Here is a 22,907-nt window from a genome sequence, read left to right as displayed (position 1 = left end):
GGCGCTGGATTCGATGATCATAAATTTTGTGAGCCCGGTTTTCGAGTTTAGGGCGTGACAGAAGTTGGTATCAAAGTATAACTTGGGAATAACTTAGGATAACATCACATATCTACTATGAGTTTAGGATAATTAAGTTCCGAGTGCGTAACCTTTCGATTTACTTCCCTAACATGCGTGCCTTCAAGAGTTTTTAGGGTTGATAAGCATCCTTGTTCTTTCTTATGGGACATGTTGTCCAGGAGAGCGACCTGAGTGACACCCGCTCCACCACCTAAGGCTCCCACTCTACTACCTACGACTCCCACTTGACCACCCGAGATCCCTGCTCCCTAGCCTGAGGATGTCGTTCCTTCACTTGAGACCGGTGTGGTTTCGACTGTACTCATGAGTGCCTCCCAGTTACAGTAAATGTTGCAGGCTATGATGGCCCCCCTTCAGGGACAGGGCAGGCACCCCATTGTTTTGACAGCCCAGGCAAAGCAGGAGTGCACAAGTGCCCTTCTTTGGGAGTTTCAACAACTCGATCCTCAGTATTTTAAGGGTGAGCCAGATCCGACAGTAAACGAGAGATGGTGCTCTAAGGTGGAGAAGATTTTATGTGATGACCTGTACAACCCAGCAGTGAGTCCGGCTGGCAGTATTTCTTCTCTAGAGTTAGGTCGAGCACTGGTGGACCTCCATTACCCGTGTTGTAGGGCCTGATTTTGTCTGGACATGGGAGGATTTCGTAGACCGATTCGACCAACAGTACTTTCCCGACCACATTCGTCGGTAGTGAGCAATAGAGTTCCAGACCTTGGTGCAGGGAGATATGTCTGTGGCAGAGTATGTGGCTCATTTCACGGTGCTATCAAGGTTCGTACCATATTTGGTTGATGATGAGGGGTAAAAGGCACGCCATTTTGAGAATGGCTTGCGTTATGTTCTTCAAGGCCGTGTTGTTGGGCATGAACTCCCAACTTTTTAGGCAGTAGTACGGAGGGCTCAGATTTATGAGACTGAGTGGGCCAACACGTAGAGTGACCACGATCAAAGGAGAGACTGGAAGAGGTAGGTCCCCCTCCGATAGCTCCCATCAATAGCAGTATCGTTAGCAGCAGAGGCGCACAGGCCACCCAGCCACCAGGGCACCAGTAGTACCAGTGGCACCTCTAGCACCACCTAAGATGCAGCTTCCCGATGTCTGTTATGGATGCGACGGGATAAGACACCGTAGGTGGGAGTGTCCTCGACCACAGCAGCCTCCATAGCAACAGTTAAGAGCACTACAGTAGTCTCCGCAGTAGCAGCGATAGCAGCTCCCACCATTAAGGCCCCCTTAGTAGTAGCATCAACACCAGCCACTGAGACCTCAATAGTAGAGGTAGCAGTTTCGACCGCCTCAGTGATAGCAGCAGCAGGGACCTAAGAGGGGATAGACACCTCCCCAGCCAACTTAGGGTAGTTTCTATACAGCTCAACAGGACCTGCAGTCCTCTGAAGGAATCGTTGAGGGTATACTTCTAGTCTCTACATGCATTGCATGAGTTTTGTTTAATTTCGGTGCTTCGCATTCTTTTATATCCCAAGGATTCTATCGTTCGACTGGATTGCCGACAGAGTCTAGTAGTGAGGGATTGACTATATCGATGCCCTTGAGGAAGACTACAGTGTTGGGCCGTTACTGTTCGTCTTGTCCCATTTTGGTGGGAGAGATTTTCTTGCCTGCCAACTTGTTTGTGCTACCCATGTCAGATTTTGATGTTATCCTGGGCATGGATTGCCTTGCCCAGTACCACGCCATCTTGGACTGCTCTGTGAGGACAGTCACATTCTATATACCAGGCTTGCCGTAGTTTTAGTTCATTACCAAGCCTAGAGGAGAGCCATTATCTTGCCTGATGTCGTGTGCAGTTGAGGAGCCTATTGCCTTGTGTATTGATCAATTACTGGTGGTCTGCAATTTTCCTGATGTGTTCAAGGAGATTCTGGGATTACTGTCATGACGGTATATTAAGTTCTAGATTGATCTTGTGCCTAGTACCGTGCTTATCTCGAAAGCCCCATATCGTATGGCACCGATGGAGTTGAGGGAGCTGCAGCGACAGTTGGACGAATTATGTTAGTTAGGATTCATTGGTCAGAGCATTTCACCTTGGGGAGCGCCGGTACTCTTCATCAGGAAGAAGGATGGCTCGTTGAGGCTCTACGTGGATTACCGCGAGCTTAACCGGGTCACGATCAAGAACAAGTATCTGCCCCCGAGGATAGATGATTTGTTTAATTAGCTACGGGGTGCATAATTCTTTTCAAAGATTGACCTATGTTCTGATTATCATCAAATTTGAGTCCGAGAGGAGGACATTTCGAAGACGACTTTCAAGATGCATTTGGTCATTTTGAGTTTCAGGTCATGTTGTTCAGATTGACCAATGCACCCACGGTCTTCATGTAGTTGATCAATGAGGTCTTCCATCCGTATCTCGATTGGTTTGTTGTGGTATTCATCGACGACATTCTGATATATTCGAGGACCCGTGAGGAGCATGCGCAGCATTTGGAGATTGTATTGCAGACCCTCTATGCCCACCAGCTGTATGCAAAGCTAGAGAAGTGCGAGTTCTGGTAGGAAGAGGTGAAGTTCCTAGGTCACGTGGTGACGAGAGATGGTGTCACAGTGGAACCCTTGAAGGTTAAAGTGGTGCATCAATGGGGCCAGCCCACGAACACATCCGAGATCTGCAGTTTTCTTGGTTTGGCAGGCTACTACTGGTGTTTCATTGAGGGCTTCTCCCGTATTGCAACCCCGTTGACCAGGTTAGCTCAGAAGGGTGCAGAGTTTATTTGGAGCGACGCATGTGAGCAAGCATTTATGGAGCTAAAGGACTGCCTCACATCCTTTCTTGTCATTACTCTTTCCTCTCGGAGTGATGGATTTGTTGTATTCACTAATGCCTCGCATATTGGTTTGGGTGTTGTCCTAATGCAGCGTGGGAAACTAGTGGCTTATGCATCTTGCTAGCTTAATGTCCATGAGCTGAACTACCCCACGCATGATTTGGAGCCGGCAGCAGTCGTCTTCGCACTAAAGGTGTGGAGGCACTATCTCTATGGGTCAAGTTCGAGCTCTTCTCCAACCACGAGAGCTTGAAGTACCTATTCTCTCAGTCGAGCTGAACATGAGGTAGAGGCGTTAGATGGAGCTCTTGAAGGCTTATGATTTTGATCTCCAGTACCACCCGGGCAAGGCAAACATGGTGGCGGCTGCCCTCAGTCATCAACCACGAGGCCTGATGGTGCATATGATGATTCAAGAGTGGAAGATGCTTGAGGATGTGGCAACATATGATTTTGAGATCGGTCTATAGTCTTCTATTGTGCAGTTATCGAGCCTGTTAATTCAACCATCTCTTGTCGCAAGGGTGATCGAGGCTTAACAGGCTGATGAGTCGTTACAGAGTTATAGGGCTGAGGTGGCATCTGAGAGTCAGTTAGATTAGCAGGTTGGTTTTGATGGTGGACTTCGCTTCAGAGGCCGATTATGTGTCCCAGATATTCCTGAGTTGCACAGAGATCTTATGACTGAGGCACATCGATCATGATTTTCTATCCACCCTGGCTCGACGAAGATGTATCATGACATGATGCGATAGTATTTTTGGGCGGGGATGAAGCGCCAGACCACCAATTTTGTGGCCGAGTGTAACACATGCCAGTTGTCAAGGCCAATCATCAGAGACCCCCTGGTCCAATGAAGCCATTGATCATCCCGATGTGGAAGTGGGCGCACGTGTCGACAAATTTCATTATGGGCTTACCGAAAACTCAGCGCGGTCATGACGCCATCTCAGTTGTCATGGATCGCTTGACGAAGTCGGCACACTTTCTCATGATTCATGCGACTTGGTCTTTGGACCGGCTTGCGAAGCTATTCATCGAGGAGATTGTGAGACTACATGGCATTCCAGTTTCAATTGTTTCTGATCGAGATCCGAGGTTCACGTCTCAATTTTGGAAGAGCTTTTAGAGAACGCTGGAGTCTGTTTTGCAGCTCAGTACCGCATACCATCCACAGAACGATGTCTAGACCGAGAGGGTTAACCAGATCCTTGAGGATATGCTTTGGGCCTGCGTGATTGGCTTCGGGGGTAGCTGGGATGAGCATCTGTGATTGGTTAAGTTCGCGTACAACAACAGCTATCAGTTGACCATTGGCATGGCTCCTTTTGAGGCACTATATGACAGACCGTGTAAATCTCCTAGTTGTTGGAACGAGGTTGGAGAACGCCCTCCCCTAGGTCTAAAGCTTGTGCAGCAGACATCAGAGGCCATCAATATCATCTGAAAGAGGATGCATACAGCTAAGAGCGGGCAGAAGAGTTTTGCTGATCAATGGTGTCGTCCCTTAGAGACTACTGGGAATAGAGTGTATCTCAAGGTCTCACCCATGAAGGGCGTGCTTCGATTTGGAGCGAAGGGCAAGCTTGCCTCGAGATTCATAGGACCTTTCGACATCACTGGGTGCGTTGCCACCATGGCCTATCGGCTTGCCTTGACATCTCAGTTGTCAGGCATCCATAACATTTTTCATGTCTCTATGCTGAGGAAGTGTGGGTCGAACATCATTCCTATTATTGATTGGCAGCTGCTGGAGGTTCGTGAGCAGGCTTCTTACATTGAGCAGTCAGTTCCTATCCTTGATCGGAAGGAGCAGGTCCTTCGGACTAAGGTCATTCCCTTAGTGAAGGTGTAATGGGGTCACCATTCTGTTAATGAGGCATCTTGGGAGCGCAAGGCCGAGATTCGAGAGCGTTATCCCCATCTCTTTGATGATTGATTATATGTTGTATCTTGTATACTGTCTCCAATTTTATATGATGATGCTATGTTTCCTCTTCCTTGTGAGTTATGTCTGGTTGCGATGATTGTGTAAATTTTGATGACAAAATTTTTATTAGGAGGGGAGAGTTGTAAGGCCCGTATCATAGTCTGTACCGTTCCGTAGACTTTCACGGTTCTCCCGGTCGAATTCCGGCAACCCGCGACCCGTAATTGGCATTTGCACGTGACCCTAAGTCACATCTTATATATCTATGTCGACTCGACTTAAAACTTGTATCCTAATGACCATGCCATCGCCACCGTTCTAACGGCGCATCACATGCACCGATACGATACCTAGGCTAGAAGATGTGGGCCCGCATTCATTTCGAAGAAAATGTCGCATGTGTGAATTTTGAGAGAATATCTATGACCTATCCCATCAATCAATCAATTAATCAAATTAAATTAAGTACAAGCAACCATCCCCCTCTTACACCACCCTTTCCTAAATTCAACTCTCTCTCTCTCTCTCCACCCATCCCTCTCTCACCCAAAATTCAACCCAACCCATCCCTTCCTTACACCCAACCCATCTCTTTTTATCCATCACTTCTCTCTCTCTCATTATCTCTCTTCACACTTAAGCTTCCAAGAGAGTAATTCGAAGCACTCAAAGAAGCTAGGTGTGGCCCGCTTCCCTACCCCAACCTCCACCCTTCAATCCCTATCTTCCACCATCAAAGAAGAAGCCAAGGAGCTAATGAAGCCAAGGGACCAAGAAGGTGTGCAATAGGTGGGTGATCCACCGTTGATTTTCAATTTGTTGGCCCACTTGTGATGGGACCCAATTTAATGTATGTGTTGTAATCATATGAGGGGCCTAAAGTGGCGGGGTCCCTCCACCACACTATCTCTCTCTGTCTTCGTCTTTCTCTCTCTCTTTCCCATATTTCATGGCCCACCTTGATGTATGATCCATGATATCCAGGGGGACCGCATGCTGTCGAAATAGCGGAGTGCACACTGTCCAGCAGCTGGACTACCTTGTTGTCTAAGTGAAAGGAAAACACAAACTTCAGCTTTATCTAAAGCTGGTGGGTCCCACACGTGTGGACCCACCTTAATGTATGTATGATGTATTTGGGCCGTCCATCTACTAGACAGCCAATAGCTAAAGCTGTTGTTAATGTCAGCAGGTTTGTGGGACCCCTTGGATGTATGTATTATGCATCTACACAGTCCATCAGGACGATGCTGCATGAGACTCACCCTTATGCATGGGTCTTATCCTAGCCATCCATCTGTTCTGGATGGGCGGGGCCCACTCTAATGTATGGTGCGGTGTGGGCGCACTAAGATGTATGCATTCATCCATGCCCACCATCCATCTGGACAGTGGCCAGCAGGCCGGACCCCTTTCAAAAAAATAAAATAAAATAAATAATATAACATATAATATATGATATGTATATATATATATACTATATATATCTGGTGGGCCCCATGTGGGACCCACCTACTGAAAGAAGTGGATTGGCTAGTGTATCTCACACCAACTATTTGGCTGATGTGAAACGTTAGCAAGCTCTGTGGGACCCACCATAAATGTATGTGTTTCATCTGCACCGTCCATCTGGACGGTGCCATGTACGGCCCCACCATGATGTAGTGTTATATCTGCACCGTCCGTGCAGTGGCCCACCTTGATGTTTGTGTTTATCACACGTCCATCCACCCGTGAAAACCCACTGTGATGTATGTTTTGTATTCCACGCCGTTCATCTATGGAAACCCACTCTAATGAGTGTTTGTATTCCACGTCATCCATCTGGACAAGTGTGGCCCACAAGATGCATGTGTTCTATCCATACCGTCCAACCATAGTGGACATCATCCTATGGTAATACTAAGAGAATGAGATAGATCTAAAGTTTCAACGAACCCCACCATTGAAAATAGTGGGGACAGTGACGTCCACTGTTCAAAACTTCTTAAGAGCCACAATAGTTTCCAATCAAGATGATATTTTTGTTTTCACTTCATCTATCTCTATGTTAACTTATGAATAGGTTGGATCTCAAAAAAATACATCACAGTGAGTCCTATAAATGTTTTAATGGTGGGTGTGGCTGCTCTCACGGTTTTCTGTGATGGGCCCTGTAGGATTTTATCGATGGAAATCATTATCTCCACTACTAGTTATAGTATGGTCCAGATGATCTTTTGATACAATTCATTGTTGTGGGAATGTGTGGCCCACTTGATGTTTATGAGGCCCATTGGTGGAGCCTGTTGATGTGGCCCACTCGATGTATATGAGACCTATTGGTGCGACCCGTTGATGCGGTCCACTTGATGTTTATGAGGTCCATTGGTGCGGCCCACTTGACGTTTATGAGGCCCATTGTGCGGCCCACTTGATGTTTATGAAGCCCATTGGTGTGGCCTGTTAATGCGGCCCAGTTGATGTATATGAGGCCCATGTGATGAAGCCTGATGCGTTCTATATGAAGCCCATATGATGAGGCCCATTTTGATATACTTAAGGCCCATTGTGATATATTTGAGGCACATATATGAGGCCCAAAGAAATGTACGTGAGGCCTTTGTGCGAGGCCTAATGTGATGTATGTAATGATGTTTATAATGGTTCATGCCTTGGGAACAATGATGGTTCGACGTCCACATTGTAAGAGCAATGATGGTTAAATGTCCACATTGTAACTCTCCCTAGGGCCCATTGTTAGGCCCATACTTGTTATGTGTAGGCCGTCTAGGCCTATCTTTGTTATGAATAGAGTTCCTCACTATATAATATGATTAATATAACTCCATGATTCATGCTCATATGCATCATATGTGTGCTTGATATGAGGAGTGACTGATCATAGCATATGTGTTCAGGAACATTGTTTATGGGGCTCCCTGATAGGCAGAGTTGCCCCACATGAGCACGCGGTACGCGTAGGATTGCTGCATGACTGATAGTGTGATCCATGCACCTCGTATATTATATGACATGATTACTGTACACCCTGGCGACATCAGGGTTGTGGCCTGCACATGCATATTGTGGATAACAAGATCGGACACCGAAAATATTATTACTAGCATTGGGGCACCATAGATGTCCCTGGGTGAAAATTACAAAACCCAATGGTACTAAAGGATAATTTCAACGTCGAGACCCAGTGGATACATGAGCGCATGAGGGCTGTATACTAGTAGGCAGCATCTCCCACTATATCGTGGTTAGTTGAAAAGGGGTGTGACTTTACCCACCTAAGTGAGGGGGCAATATCTAGGTTAGTTTGACTAGCTTGAGGAATAGGTCCGCTATCATCGAGTCGGGCCCAATATTGGCAGGTGAATAGTGAGGTCTCTTCCACTTACCAAGTTGTGCACTCGGATAGGGGCGGTAAGCTTACGTAGAGTATACTAGACCCTGGTGATTGTCCAGCGTGAGAACTATATTGATATTTAATGCTTTAGTGATGAGTTGCATTGATATGTGGATTCGGATGAGGACTGGTATGCTTGAGTTGCATCTCACATCTCATGGCCTTACTATGGCCGACATTATTCACTCCTTGCATCGTATGGCCTTGATGTGGATGATAGTATTCATGCTTTGATATGGCCAATAGCATTCATGCCTTGCATCGCATAGCCTTAATACGGTTGATTGCATTCATGGACTCATCAGCATGATTCCGCATTACTCTAATATTGCATTCTAAGCAGGCTCATATTATGCACACACTTACACCACCCTTTAAGCTTTCTAAAAGCTTATGCATGATTGATGCATGCAGGTGACGCCAGGATGCAGCCATAGCTTAGTCTCAACAGGAGGTTGCAGTTGAGCTTTATGAGTTTCCGTTATTATTATCATTGTATTTCCCTTCATGCACATTGTACCTTAAAGTTTTTTTTATCATAGTGGATTTTGTGACGGTGTCTTGGTTATTATTCATGGGTTATGCTTATGGTTATGTGTTGAGGGTCAAATATTGCAAATCAGACCCCAGTTATTGCCTGGATTTATGAACATAATACTGTTTAACGGCCTGTTGTAATCATGTTTATGATGCAAGATGCAACTACAAGCTTGAATTGGAAAGGATGCTAAAAGCATAGATTTGATGCTCTGACATCACCAAGGCATTGGACGGGACTCCATGGGACTAAGATCGAGGATCTACACACCAGAGATCAGAGAAATTCTAGCCACTCACTTCACACAGGCCTAAAAGACGTCCATAATGCAAGATCACAGGGTTCCCACCATCTGATCGGCTCCAAACTTTATACATGGTCTGAGGACCATAAATGAACTGTACATATAAAATTTCAGCTCCTGGATCCTTGTGGAAATAGCCCAATGGACAGATCAACCCATAAATATCTGATCTAGGGCCCACCTGATATCTGGATATGCTTCAATTTTGGTCTCAACCCCTTAAATCGGATGAGTAAGGAGATGGACGGTGCAGATATCTCACACTCCATCACTGTGGACCCCACCTCAGGTAGTGTTTACACGAGTACATGTATACTGGATGTGCACCGGACCGCTGACCAAGTCTTCTTCACAAAAAAAGGAAACAGCAGCTTCCTCTTCCCGCGTCCGTGTAACGGACGGACTTTGTCCGTCTTGCGGAAGTTAGTGGGCCCCACACATCAGTCATTTGAAGGATCTGGACCATCCATTGTGTCCAGAGGGGACATGTAACTCTCGCCTAGCTCTCCTTTTGGCACCATTTAAGTGATTGAAAGATCCTAGCCGTTAAACGTAGGATGGACGACAGAATAAAAGATCCTATGGTCCACATCAAAAGAAGGTCAAAAATACACCTACCCGACTGAAATTCCGAGAGAAATTCAATGGACGGATCGGATCTCTCCTATAACATTAATCATGGGCCCCACTGATGTCGAAAATCCTAAATTCTGCACTTCTTACGCACTACGCCCGTCCGGACGCTATCCGGTTTTGATGATCTTTTTATGAATGAGATCACGGTCGGATCTCTGATCTAGACCATCCACACATTGCATCAGGTGGCCAAGACCATCACCATGCAGTCAGAACCAAAGATGGGACGTCCACTATCTAGAAATTCAAGCCAAACGCAAGCTGATTTGCGTTGTTCTTCTGCATGTGCACGGTGATGCGTAAAGACTCTCCACCGACTCCAGCCACCGATTGCAACACTTATAAAAGGGAGAACAAGAGAGAGAGCAGGGATTTTCAATTCCAAGAGGATTCAAGGAGCTTGGCTTGGAACGTGGAGCAACTTTCCTAACAGAGTTTTTTTTCCTTCCTTTGTTTTTGTTTTATGTCTTTCTTTTAGAGATAAGCCTAATCATGTTTAGGTTAGGCTAAACCACTTAGCTAGGGCTAAGAGGTGAAGCTTGTAGCATGATGAGAGAATTTATGAGTGTGCCTTTTGTTTAGATTGAATGGATTTTGATTTAATTTTATTATGAGAATATTTTTAGTTTTTAATGGTCTGTTGTGACTGAAATTACAATGGGTCTGCGATGGCTTTGAGTATTTCTTTTTCCTTATTTTGATTATGACGTCAGGAAGCCCTATTGTTCGCCATCGTCTCCTGGGCATGGTGTAACGCCCTAAAATTTGGGGGTCGAGCATAACTCAGCTCCCGAGTTCCAAAACATCACTTATGCAACATATTTAATGATGGATGTATGTTGACTGTATTAGTGCATAAAACATGGAATAGATTAAGCCAAAACACAGATATGATTCAGGGATAAGTGAATAAAGCAAGCGGAAGACTTATAGAAAAATATGTGTACAAGTGTAAATCCCTGAAGTACATATACAAACCAGGTCGTATGAAAGTGTTACTTATCAAAATTATAAGTATCAAGTTACATCATTTAAATTCCCAAAAATAATCCCATAATCCCGCATATCAGACCGAAGCTCGCTAGAACCCGTCTTAAAACTGCATATAGGAGAAGGTAGCCTCATCATCATCCAGCTCCCGCTCTGCCTCAGAAGTCACATCCACATCTGCAACATCAGAGCCTAAGACAGAGTCTGGTGGGTGTTTAACACCGCCCTAGAAACGTGGGAGTGAGTGATCAACTCAGTGGAATAATAAGGCACTGGTTAACATGTTATCAGTTTAATCAAACAGTAATGATAAAGCAGAACAATGAAATAAATCCTAAATACTCTTGTTAATGCAAGGATGTATGCAATATGATGCGTGCCCTCACGTGTACACCCTCAGCGTCTTCATCTTACGTTACACATGACATCGCCTCAAAGTGCGCCACATCTACAAAGCACATGCAAATGCGGTGCATGGATATGATTACCAAGTTGTTATTAGTCCATTTCACACAGCAGGATTGGGAAGCTAAGATACCTTCCTCATATCACCATCCAAACAGTGATCCATACTAGGGTCGTCAATCCTAGACATCTCATACGATCATATGTTTGAGGTCGTAGCAAAGGGCTCGTCACCAATCAATGCACGCCTTTCATGCCTTTACTACCACAGTTCGGCTCGTTACCTCCCTGCAGTATCCAGGTGTGCTCGAGGTCACTACAAAGGGCTCGTCACCAATCAATGCAGGCCGACAGCACGAATATAGTGTCCCATACCACCATAATCGGCTCACGAGTTTAGTTGCTCACTGGTCACTACGGGGAGGCTCGTCACCCTAGCGTAGGCCGATAGCTCGACCACGGTGTCCCATACCACCATGTCCGGCTCATGAGTCTTAGCGGATCAAGTACCATAGTTTATAGGATTTCACTAGTAAGTTCGGTACCCTAGATTCAAGCAGTAACGTCCATACATGGTGAACATACATCGGACAATCGGGTTACTTGAAGAACTCGACTAGCACGAGCGCACGTTGAGTTGAGCGACATAGAGTGCGCAAACACTCCGCGTGGCCAAACCACTGCCGACAACTCTAATACGACTCGGGTTCGTCTAATACATCCTACGTGGTGAAAGCAGTCTCAACCACGAACATAGGGCCGATTACCGATTTCCTGGACTAAGGCATAGTCCCAAACACCTTACACTACAACAGATATTCATGTTGAATGTAAAACAGTAATGGAACAACAACTTAAATCAGGGTACATATGCATCTGAAGAATCTCAACTTAACATAAATGTAAGCATAGGTAATGCTTGAATTTAAATAACATGAAATGTAATTTGCATAAAGGAAATCATGCGCATTAATAGGAGTGTTGAGAATCACTTCTCAACGCCCACAATTAGTGTAATAAGTTACACTTTAGATCATTCATGCATTTCTACAAACACTTAGCATACATGGAACAACATACATGACGTATGTTGAAATACATGCATTTTGACAATTCCTTTTACCAAGGAGTTGTCATACATGCATCTAGCATACATACATGACAAATAATCATGGCAAACATAAGTGCATATTTTATACGTATACGGTACTTTATAAATACACATAGAATACACAAATCTCAATATAGCACATGCATATCAGGAAAGCAACGTAAACACAACATTTGGCATGTGAAATCTCATCCATAACAAGAATAAATCACTAACTGGCATTGAAAGCCTTGAAAACCATAACCTATACACTTAAAGTCTGCACCTTAAGCAAGGAAAGAAACACCGAACTGATTTAGAGGAGTTGTCTTCGTCAACGGCGATAGAATACCCTAAAACAAGGATAGAAATGAGATACAACAACACCAAGACTAATCTAAGCTCTAACACAGATTAGGGTTAGGTTAACTTACCCCAATATGAACTCAGAACCGTCAGAAGAATGATTCAAAGTGAAGGTTCAAAGATGAATAAGAACAAGGAAGAATCCAAGATGATTCACCAACTTATCTCTCTCACTTTCTCTCTCTTTTCCACTCTCTTTCCAAGCTAGGGTTAGAGAAAATTCGTATGGAAAAGAGTGCTAGGGTTTAAGGACTATAAATAGGCCTATTATTGATGAAAATAACCCCAGGGTCAAGGTATACTTAGGGTATAACCAAAACCCGACTCTCGCGATCCAACGAAGCACTTCTGGTGGGCTTATAACTACGAAAGGTCAGACTTAAGCTCATTGACCATGGATCTAGGTCAGGCTGAGTTTTCGTACCGACCGGCTCTTCAGATCAGCCGTGACAGACCACACTCAATTCAACAGTCACGGAATCTCGATTAGGTCCACAAGCACTAGGATATGCCTGGGCCACCTTCCCTGATCAGAGGGTGAAATTGGGTCAGAATCCAATGGTCAGATAGCTTAAAATCATCGTGCAAGCGACACGACTCAGATTTCATAAAAACTTATTAAATTCCAACCGTTCTCACACTCTTCACTCCGAGCTCAATCAAATCGACCCAGAACATCAGATGGACTTGATTTTCAAGGTGATGGTCAAGCCCAACTTGGTGACTGCAACAGCCTAAGATCATCGCCATCGGACTTTCGACGCGCGGTCCAGGTCCGATCCAGATCTTCCAAAAAATCCCCAGAACAACTGGATTTAGTGATGGATCCCAGGTTTCAGAGTAACGTAGCACTAACTAATCTACAAGTTTAGAGCCATGCAGATACAATTTAAAGTGATTGATGCAACTTTCACAAGCAATCGAGTATAGCGCTAATTACCCCAAAAACAACTACTTAAGGAAAGATTAGCACAAAAATTCCATGGTCATTACACATGGTTGGATGTCGGTACCCTTCCTAACCTTCATACATTGTTGATTGGTTAGTAATTGGTTAATTATGTTGTTTACTTTGTCTTATGGGCATGGTTTAGTGATGGGATCCATTCTAATTAATATACCTTTCATCTCTTAAAAACTATATCAAAGGAAGTTCAGTCTTGATTTTCATGAAGATGGGACTCTAAGTACAGTTGAGTTCTTGAAATAGGCATAAGATCTCCCTGATCTCTACAAGTGGATCCTCTGAATCCCTGGTTTCTTACCTCTGAATTCTTTAAGTTTTAGATTAATAATTCATCATTATTTCCTCGAATTCATTTGATTTAGATTTCATATTAATCTAGTTATAGTTCTATTTATTTTAAGGATTTTCTAATTTTAAACATTCTCTTTAGAAACTGACTTGTTTTGTTTTTTTTTTTGCAGGTTTTTAACTTAAGGACTCAAATTTGGTAACTTCTTTCCATTCCTCTCTTTCTTTCTAGATTTTCTTTTCCTTTCTTAGGATTAGGTTTCGAATTTGATTGAGGGCTGTGAGTGTTTCATGCCCAAGTGGGCCCATGACAACACTCGACGTCTCTTGACTGAAGGAGGATTGGTCGAGGGGTTAACTATCCATCGCAGGACTAAACACCACTCGAAATCCCCTGAGTTAATTGAAGTGATGGCTGAGAACCAACCTCTTCTACCTCAACCTAGGGTGGAGGACATTCATGATGAGAATGAGGTGCATCAAGCACCCCTGCCTCGTACTTTACGAGATTATTTACAACCAGCGGGGCTGAGTACGCCCTCATGCATGATTTTTTCTAAAAATACAGGACATATAGACATCAAGCCAGGGGTTATTCAACTCCTTCCTAAGTTCCATGGGCTTGAATCTGAAGAACCATATCTACATTTGAAAGAGTTGGATGAGATCATAGCCACTTTATATTTTCAAAATGTGTCTGAGGACACGGTCAGGCTGAAACTCTTTCCTTTTTCCTTGAAGGAGAAGGCTAAGACGTGGTTACATTCACTGCGTCTTAGATCTATAGGCACATGGAATGATATGCAGAGGGAATTCATAAAGAAATTTTTTCCACATTATAAAACGATTACCCTTAGAAAAGTAATCATGAACTTCGCCCAAAAGGAGGATGAAACATTTTACCAATGTTGGGAAAGGTTCAAGGATTTGGTCAGTTCATACCCACAACATGGCCTTGAAACGTGACGCATTACAAATTTTTTCTATGATGGACTAACATCTTCCATGCGCCAAATGGTCGAGACAATGTGTAATGGAGAATTCATTAATAAAAATGTTGATGAGGTATGGGATTACCTCGATAGTCTTGCTGAAAAAACACAATCATGGGATTATTACCCAAAATCAAACACCTCGTCTAGGCTGACTCAATCTAAGGAGAAAGGTGGATTGTATCTCTTGAAGGAAGAGGATGATCTCAAGTATAAAGTGACTACGCTCATAAGAAAAGTTGAGGCCATGGAAGGAAAGAAGGATAAGGCTAAGGAAAGTGTTTGCGGCATCTATAATTGCAACATTCATACAACTGAAAATTATCCGACGATACCCGCTTTTGAGAAGTGTTGAATGAACAATCCAATGCCGTAAATAATTATCAAAGACCTTTCAATGGACCGACCTCTAATACGTACAATCCTGGTTGGAAAAATCATCCAAACTTTAGTTGGAGAAATGGACAAACTGCTACCCCTCAAAGTTTCTTCAATCAAAATCCAAATCAGGGGAAACCTCAAGAAGAACCGGTTCAAAATTCCATGCAAGAGCTAACCCAGGCAATGCGAGATTTTATGCAAAAGATGGATTCACGTATGATGGTTATAGAAAAGGGGATGCTTCTTGCACAACCGCTCCCCAATCCTAAACCACAATACGAGATAAGTAATCCCAGCTCTTTAAATCAAATGGAGCACGCTAAATCCATCACCACTCTTAGGAGTGAGAAGATCATTGATAAAACCCTTCCGGTTAGGCCTAAAAAGCCTCAAGAACTAGAAGAGGACAATAATGATGGACCTAGTGAGGCCCCATAAAAATTAGAACCGGAACTTCTTGAAAAGTCAATTGCTCCATTTTCCCAACGGTTAGTCACACCAAAACCTCTCTCTAACTCTCAGGATATCCTAGAGGTGTTGAAGCAAGTGAAAGTCAACATTCCTCTACTTGATGTCGTAAAAAAGATACCTTCATATGCCAAATTCCTGAAAGACTTATGCATGACCAAACGACGGCAGAGTATTCAAAAGAAGATCTTCTTGACCGAGAAAGTGAGTGCCATCCTAAAGCAAGACGTGCCACAGAAATTCAAGGATCCCGGTAGCCCAACCATATCATGTGAAATCGGGGACCATCGAATTGATCATGCACTTCTTGACTTAGGAGAAAGCGTCAATCTGATTCCCTACTCGGTATACAAACAGTTAGGTTTGAGTGAATTAAAACCCACCCTAACCACACTACAACTTGCTGATCGCTCTGTTCGTGTACCAAGAGGAATAATTGAGGATGTGTTGGTCCAAGTTGATAGATTTTACTACCATGTAGATTTTTTCATCCTGGACACTGAACCCATCAATAACATAAACACTCAGATTCCTGTCATTCTTGGTCGCCCATTCCTTGTCACTTCAAACGCAATTATCAATTGTAGGAATGGTGTCATGACTATGTCTTTTGGGAATATAACATTGGAGTCAAACATATTTTTCAATAACGGCAGAAACTTAGAGGATGATGACGATTTCCACGACATTAACATGATTGACTCTTTAGTGGAAGATACGACACCTTTGACCTTATCCTCTGACCCTCTAGAGACGTGCCTGGCCCACTCCCATGATTTTGATGATGACATGATTAGGGAGACGTTTGCCTTGCTTGATACTGCACCGGTACTTGAAGTTAACCGATAGAGGCTACAATTTGAAGAGTTGCCTCAAACTGATGTAGTGCCTCTACCGTCTAACCTCAAGCCGCTGAAGCTTGACCTAAAACCTTTACCCTCTGATTTGAAATATATCTATTTAGGTTAAGATGAGACATACCCGGTGGTGATCTCTGCCCACCTGGAGAAAGAACAGGAGAGTATGCTCATATCTACTCTCATTGAGCATAAGGAAGCCCTTGGATGGACGATAGCAGACCTCAAGGGAATCGACCCCTCGATTTGTACTCACCGCATATATCTTGAGGATAATGTGAAGATCGCTCGGCAATCACAATGTAGACTAAATCCAAACATGAGGGAAATGGTTAAGGCCGAGGTTCTTAAACTATTAGATGTGGGTATCATATACCCCATATCCGATAGTCAATGGGTGAGTCCAACTCAGGTGGTTCCTAAGAAGTCTGGGATCACCATCGTAGCCAATGCCAATAATGAACTCGTGCCAACTAGAGTTACTACTGGTTGGAGAATGTGCATTGACTACAGGAAGCTGAATACCGTCACGAGGAAGGACCACTTTCCTTTGCCCTCATTGATCAAATCTTGAAAAAGCTAGCTGGTCATTCCTATTACTGTTTCCTTGACAGGTATTCGGGCTACAATCAGATTGAAATCACCCCTAAGGACCAGGAAAAGACCACATTTACATGTCCCTACGACACCTTTGCCTACAGAAGGATGCCATTCGGATTATGTAATGCCCCTGCTGCCTTTCAACAATGTATGATGAGTATCTTTTCTGACATGGTGGGAAAATATCTAGAGGTCTTTATGGACGATTTCTCTATTTTCAGTTCATCTTTCAGCGAGTGCTTAGAGAGTCTTAAATGTGTGCTGAAAAGATGTGAAGAAAAGAACTTGGTACTTAATTAGGAGAAGTATCATTTCATGGTTCATAAGGGAATTGTCCTTGGAAATATTATCTCGTCCAAAGGAATCGAGGTGGATAAGGCAAAAATCGATCTTATCTCTAACCTACCTCCACCCAAGAACATTAGAGACGTGAGATCCTTCTTAGGACACGCAGGATTTTATAGGCGATTCATAAAGGACTTTAGTCTCCTCTCTCGTCCTTTATGTAATCTACTTCAAAAGGATGCACCATGCGAGTGGACTGAGCCATGTTAGGAAGCTTTCACTAAGCTTAAGGGTATGTTGACTAGTGCACCCATCATACAACCACCCAACTAGGGCATTCCTTTTGAACTTGTATGCGACGCGTCTGATTATGCTCTTGGGGCGGTTCTAGGCCAGAGAAAAGATAAGAAACCCTACGTTATTCATTATGTGAGTAAGACTCTAAATCCTGCCTAAGTGAACTACTCGACTACAGAAAAGGAACTCTTAGTCGTAGTGTTCGCTTTAGACAAATTTTGGTCCTACTTGATTGGATCCAAGATCATTATTTACACTGATCACGCGGCGCACAAGTATCTTCTGTCTAAGAATGATGCTAAGCCTCGCCTGATATGATGGATCCTCCTACTCTAGGAATTTGACCTAGAAATAAAAGATAAAAAGGGAGTAGGGAACGTAGTGGCTAACCATCTTTCTCACCTTAATCCCTCTGATTCCCTTAAAACGACACATATCAATGACATGTTCCCTGATGAACAATTGTTCAGAGTCTCCCATTCACCTTGGTTCGCTGATATTGCTAATTATCTTACCACAAGTTCCATACCGACACATTGGACTACGCAAGATAAGAAGAAATTTTTCACCGAGGTGCGCAAATTTTTCTGGGATGATCCATATTTATTTAAATATTGCCCAGACCAAATATTAAGGAGATGTGTGCCAGACATTGAACATCAGAGTGTCATCTCTTTCTGTCATTCACAGGCTTGTGGTGGTCATTTTTCTACCAAAAAGACCACAGCCAAGATTTTACAGTGTAGCTTTTACTGGGCCACTATGTTCACGGACACTCATGAGTTTTGCAAAGCTTGTAACCGTTGTTAGAAATTAGGAGCGTTGTCCCATCGAAATATGATGCTCTTGAATCCCATTCTTATCATTGAGGCATTTGATTGCTAGGGCATTGATTTCATGGGGCCATTCCCCCAATCTTTTGGAAATCTATATATTTTGCTCGCTGTAGACTATGTCACTAAATGGGTTGAAGTGATTCCGAGTCAAAATAATGACCATCGCACAGTCATTAAATTACTAAAAGAGAACATTCTTTCCCAATTCAGAACGCCTCGAGCTATCATTAGTGATGGGGGCTCACACTTTTGTAATAGGTCATTCAAGAGTTTAATGAAGAAATACGATATCTCTCATAAGGTGAGCACCCCATATCACCCACAGACAAGTGGGCAAGTTGAGATTTTCAATAGGGAAATCAAACACATTTTGGAGAAAATGGTTAACCCTGACCGTAAGGATTGGTCAATCCAATTAACTAACGCCTTATGGGCTTACCGTACTACGTTTAAAACCACTATTGGAATGTCTCCCTTTAGACTTGTCTATGGGAAGGCTTGCCACTTGCATGTGGAGTTGGAACATAGAGGTACTGGGCAATCAAAAATTGAATCTCAATCTAGATAACGCTGGCTCGTTATGCAAACTTCAGTTGAATGAACTCGAAGAAATCCGGAATGATACATACGAGAACTCGAGAATTTATAAGGACAAAATGAAGGCGTTTCATGACCAACGTATTCTACGGAAATCATTCACACCTGATCACAAAGTCCTTTTATATAATTCTCAATTACATCTCTTTCTAGGGAAGCTTCGATCTCGTTGGACTAGCCCTTACATTGTGGTCACTGCGTATCCTTATGGGGCCATTGAGATAAGAGATCCTGACAATGGCAAGGAGTTTAAAGTAAATGGACATCGCTTAAAGCCATTTGTCGAGAAATTTGATTCAGAGGACATGTCCATACCTCTGACTGATCCTGTTTACCAGGATTGATCTCCTAGTCTGATGGAGGTATAGGTAGGTTTCCTGTTTTCATAGGACTAAGGTAGTTTGCTTCATGTTGTTCTAGGTTAATTTGTTGTCTGGCTGAAGACGTTAAACTTAGCGCTCCTGGGAGGCAACCCAGCTTTTCATTCCATTTCATTTTCTAGTTAGTTAGTTCAATGTTTGTGGGTAACATTGCTGGAAACTCTCACGAGACTACAACTCGTCCACTAGGGGCAACCTAGGGGTTTAAAGGCTTGTTGCATACGTTAAATGCAATCGAGAGTACCTGCGAAAGTGGTGTAGGTAGGATCTTCTTTTTGTGATTTTATTTTTGTCATTTTATTTTTATTGATTTCTCTCTTGTGTTAACTCGCTTTTCCGTTGATATTTTTGAGAAAGCCTCTTGATTCTCTGTTCAGGTACTATCTTTCCATCACTCCTCTTTTATTTTCGTTGTCCCATGTGCATTGCATGCTCATATCTTTTACATTGAGGACAATGTAGATTTTAGGTTGGGGGTGGGAGATTAAGTCCCTTAATTAGTATTTTATCGGTCTTAAGAAAAAATTGTGAAAATTTTAAAATTTTTTTGGAACTTCTTATGAATGTGAAGTGATTTTGATGGCCGTCTTGAATTTAGACTTACAAGATACATGATGTTGGTGATTTATGTCTCTTGGATTTAGTTATCTAATAAATTTCACAGTTGAGAGTGACTTATCAATCCATGATTAGAAGTTTTAAACATTGATTGAATCATAATTTTACATGTCACATCTCGCTTACACATTGACGTTTCAGTTCAATATTGAAGGACTAACTTGGTAATCACTAAGCATGAAAGGAACCAGCCTAGACAATTTTCCTATCACGATCAATATAAAAAGAAAAATAAGAAGTGTAGAAAAAGAAAATACCCAGGGTCGGGCGAATGGTCTTCCCCATAGGTTTGCTCCCTATAGGTGAAGGTTCAATTCCCCACAGTTGACATTCAGAAAATATTGGGCGACTGATCTTCACCATAGGTTTGCTCCCTATAGGTGAGGATTTGATTCCTTTCATTAGCATGACTTTTGACGAAAAATCAAAAGAAAGGGTTGAGATGTTGATCTATGAGGTAGGTTTTGGTTTACGTTGTCGTTGACCTGAATGCTCTTGTGGAGTGCCATGGATATCACGAAATAGAGAAGTAAACCAGGATGATAAGACAAGATTTCACTATACACTCATGGTACTCATTGTTAGAAATTTTCTAATAGATGGATTAATGCTTAGAATTGATTATGAAATTTACTGTGCGCTTGAGTCCAGGAGAGAGTAATGCCCAACATTCATGAATCTTAAAATTCTAGGATCTGAATTGTCTTTCAAAAGTCACTCGAGTTTATAAAATTTTCCTATAAGTCTCAACTTAATTTTCGCATATTTTGCTCGGGACTAGCAAAATTCTGGTTAGGGGTTGTGTTGAGGGTCAAATATTGCATATCAGACCCCAGTTATTGCCTGGATTTATGAACATAATACTGTTTAACGGCCTGTTGTAATCATGTTTATGATGCAAGATGCAACTACGAGCTTGAACTGGAAAGGATGCTAAAAGCATAGATTTAACGCTCTGGCATCACCAAGGCATTGGACGGGACTCCATGGGACCAAGATCGAGGATCTACACACCAGAGATCAGAGAAATTCCAGCCACTCACTTCAAACAGGCCTGAAAGATGTCCATAATGCAAGATCACAGGGTTCCCACCATCTGATCGGCTCTAAACTTTACATGGCCTGATGAACTGTACACATAAAATTTCAGCTCCTGGATCCTTGTGGAAATGGCCCAATGGATAGATCAGCCCATAAATATCTGATCTGGGGCCCACCTGATATCTGGATATGCTTCAATTTTGGTCTCAACCCCTTAAATCAGATGAGTAAGGACATGGACGGTGCAGATATCTCACACTATATCACTGTGGACCCCACCTCAGGTAGTGTCTATACGAGTACATGTATACCGGATGTGCACCGGATCGCTGACCGAGTCTTCTTCACAAAAGGAGAAAACAACAGCTTCCTCTTCCAGCGTCCGTGTAACGGACGGACTCTGTCCGTCTTGCAGAAGTTAGTGGGCCCCACACATCAGTCATTTAAAGGATCTGGACCATCCATTGTGTCCAGAGGGGACGTGTAACTCTCCCCTAGCTCTCCTTTTGATACCATTCAAGTGATTGAAAGATCCTAGCCGTTAAACGCGAGATGGACGGTGGAATAAAAGATCCTGTGGGCCACATCAAAAGAAGGTCAAAAATACACCTTCCCGACTGAAATTCTGAGAGAAATTCAATGGACGGATCGGATCTCTCCTATAACATCAATCATGGGCCCCACTGACATCGAAAATCCTAATTTCCTCACTTCTTATGCACTACGCGCGTCCGGACGCTGTCCGATTTTGACGATTATTTTATGAACGAGATCACAGTCGGATCTCTAATCCAAACCGTCCACACATTGCATCAGGTGGCCAAGACCATGACCATGCAGTCAGAACCAAAGATGGGACGTCCACTGTCCAGAAATTCAAGCCAAATGCAAGCTGATTTGCGTTGTTCTTCTGCATGCGTATGGTGATGCGTAAAGACTCTCCACCGACTCCAGCCACTGATTACAATACTGATAAAAGGGAGAACAAAGAGAGAGAGTGGGGATTTTCAATTCCAAGAGGATTCAAGGAGCTTGGCTTAGAACGTTGAGCAGCTTTCCTAATAGAGTTTTTTTTTCCTTTGTTTTTATTTTATGTCTTTCTTTTAGAGATAAGCCTAATCATGTTTAGGTCAGGCTAAACCTCTTAGCTAGGGCTAAGAGGTGAAGCTTGTAGCGTGATGAGAGAATTTATGCGTGTGCCTTTTATTTAGATTGAATGGATTTTGATTTAATTTTATTATAGGAATATTTTTAGTTTTTAATGGTCTGTTGTGACTGAAATTACAATGGGTCTACGATGGCTTTGAGTATTTCTTTTTCCTTATTTTGATTATGACGTCAGGAAGCCCTGTTGTTCGTCATCGTTTCCTGGGCATGGTTAGATGTCGGTACCCTTCCTAACCTTCATACATTGTTGATTGGTTAGTAATTGGTTAATTCTATTGTTTATTTTGTCTCATGGGCATGGTTTGGTGATGGAATCCATTCTAATTCATATACCTTTCACTCTTAAAAACTATATCAAAGGAAGTTCAGTCTTGATTTTCATGAAGATGGGACTCTAAGTACAGTTGAGTTCTTGAAACAGGCATAAGATCTCCCTGATTTCTACAAGTGGATCCTCTGAATCCCTGGTTTCTTACCTCTGAATTCTTTAAGTTTTATATTAATAATTCATCATTATTCCCTCGAATTCATTTGATTTAGATTTCATCTTATTCTAGTTATAGTTCTATTTATGTTCAGATTATGTACAAAGTTCAG

The 22,907-nt window shown here is 42.9% G+C and overlaps 1 non-coding gene across 1 annotated transcript; it reads right to left on the bottom strand.

The window, feature by feature from the left end:
* Positions 1-14,640: 14,640 nt before the first annotated feature.
* Positions 14,641-14,747, bottom strand: LOC131219722 (small nucleolar RNA R71). Its single transcript, XR_009158367.1, has one exon. It is a non-coding gene; the product is annotated as a small nucleolar RNA R71 (small nucleolar RNA).
* Between the last annotated feature and the right edge of the window lie 8,160 nt (positions 14,748-22,907).

The sequence above is a fragment of the Magnolia sinica genome, chromosome 11 (genome assembly GCF_029962835.1).
Source record: "Magnolia sinica isolate HGM2019 chromosome 11, MsV1, whole genome shotgun sequence".
In the NCBI taxonomy this organism is placed as follows: domain Eukaryota; kingdom Viridiplantae; phylum Streptophyta; class Magnoliopsida; order Magnoliales; family Magnoliaceae; genus Magnolia; species Magnolia sinica.
This window is presented reverse-complemented; position numbering and strand designations above follow the sequence as displayed.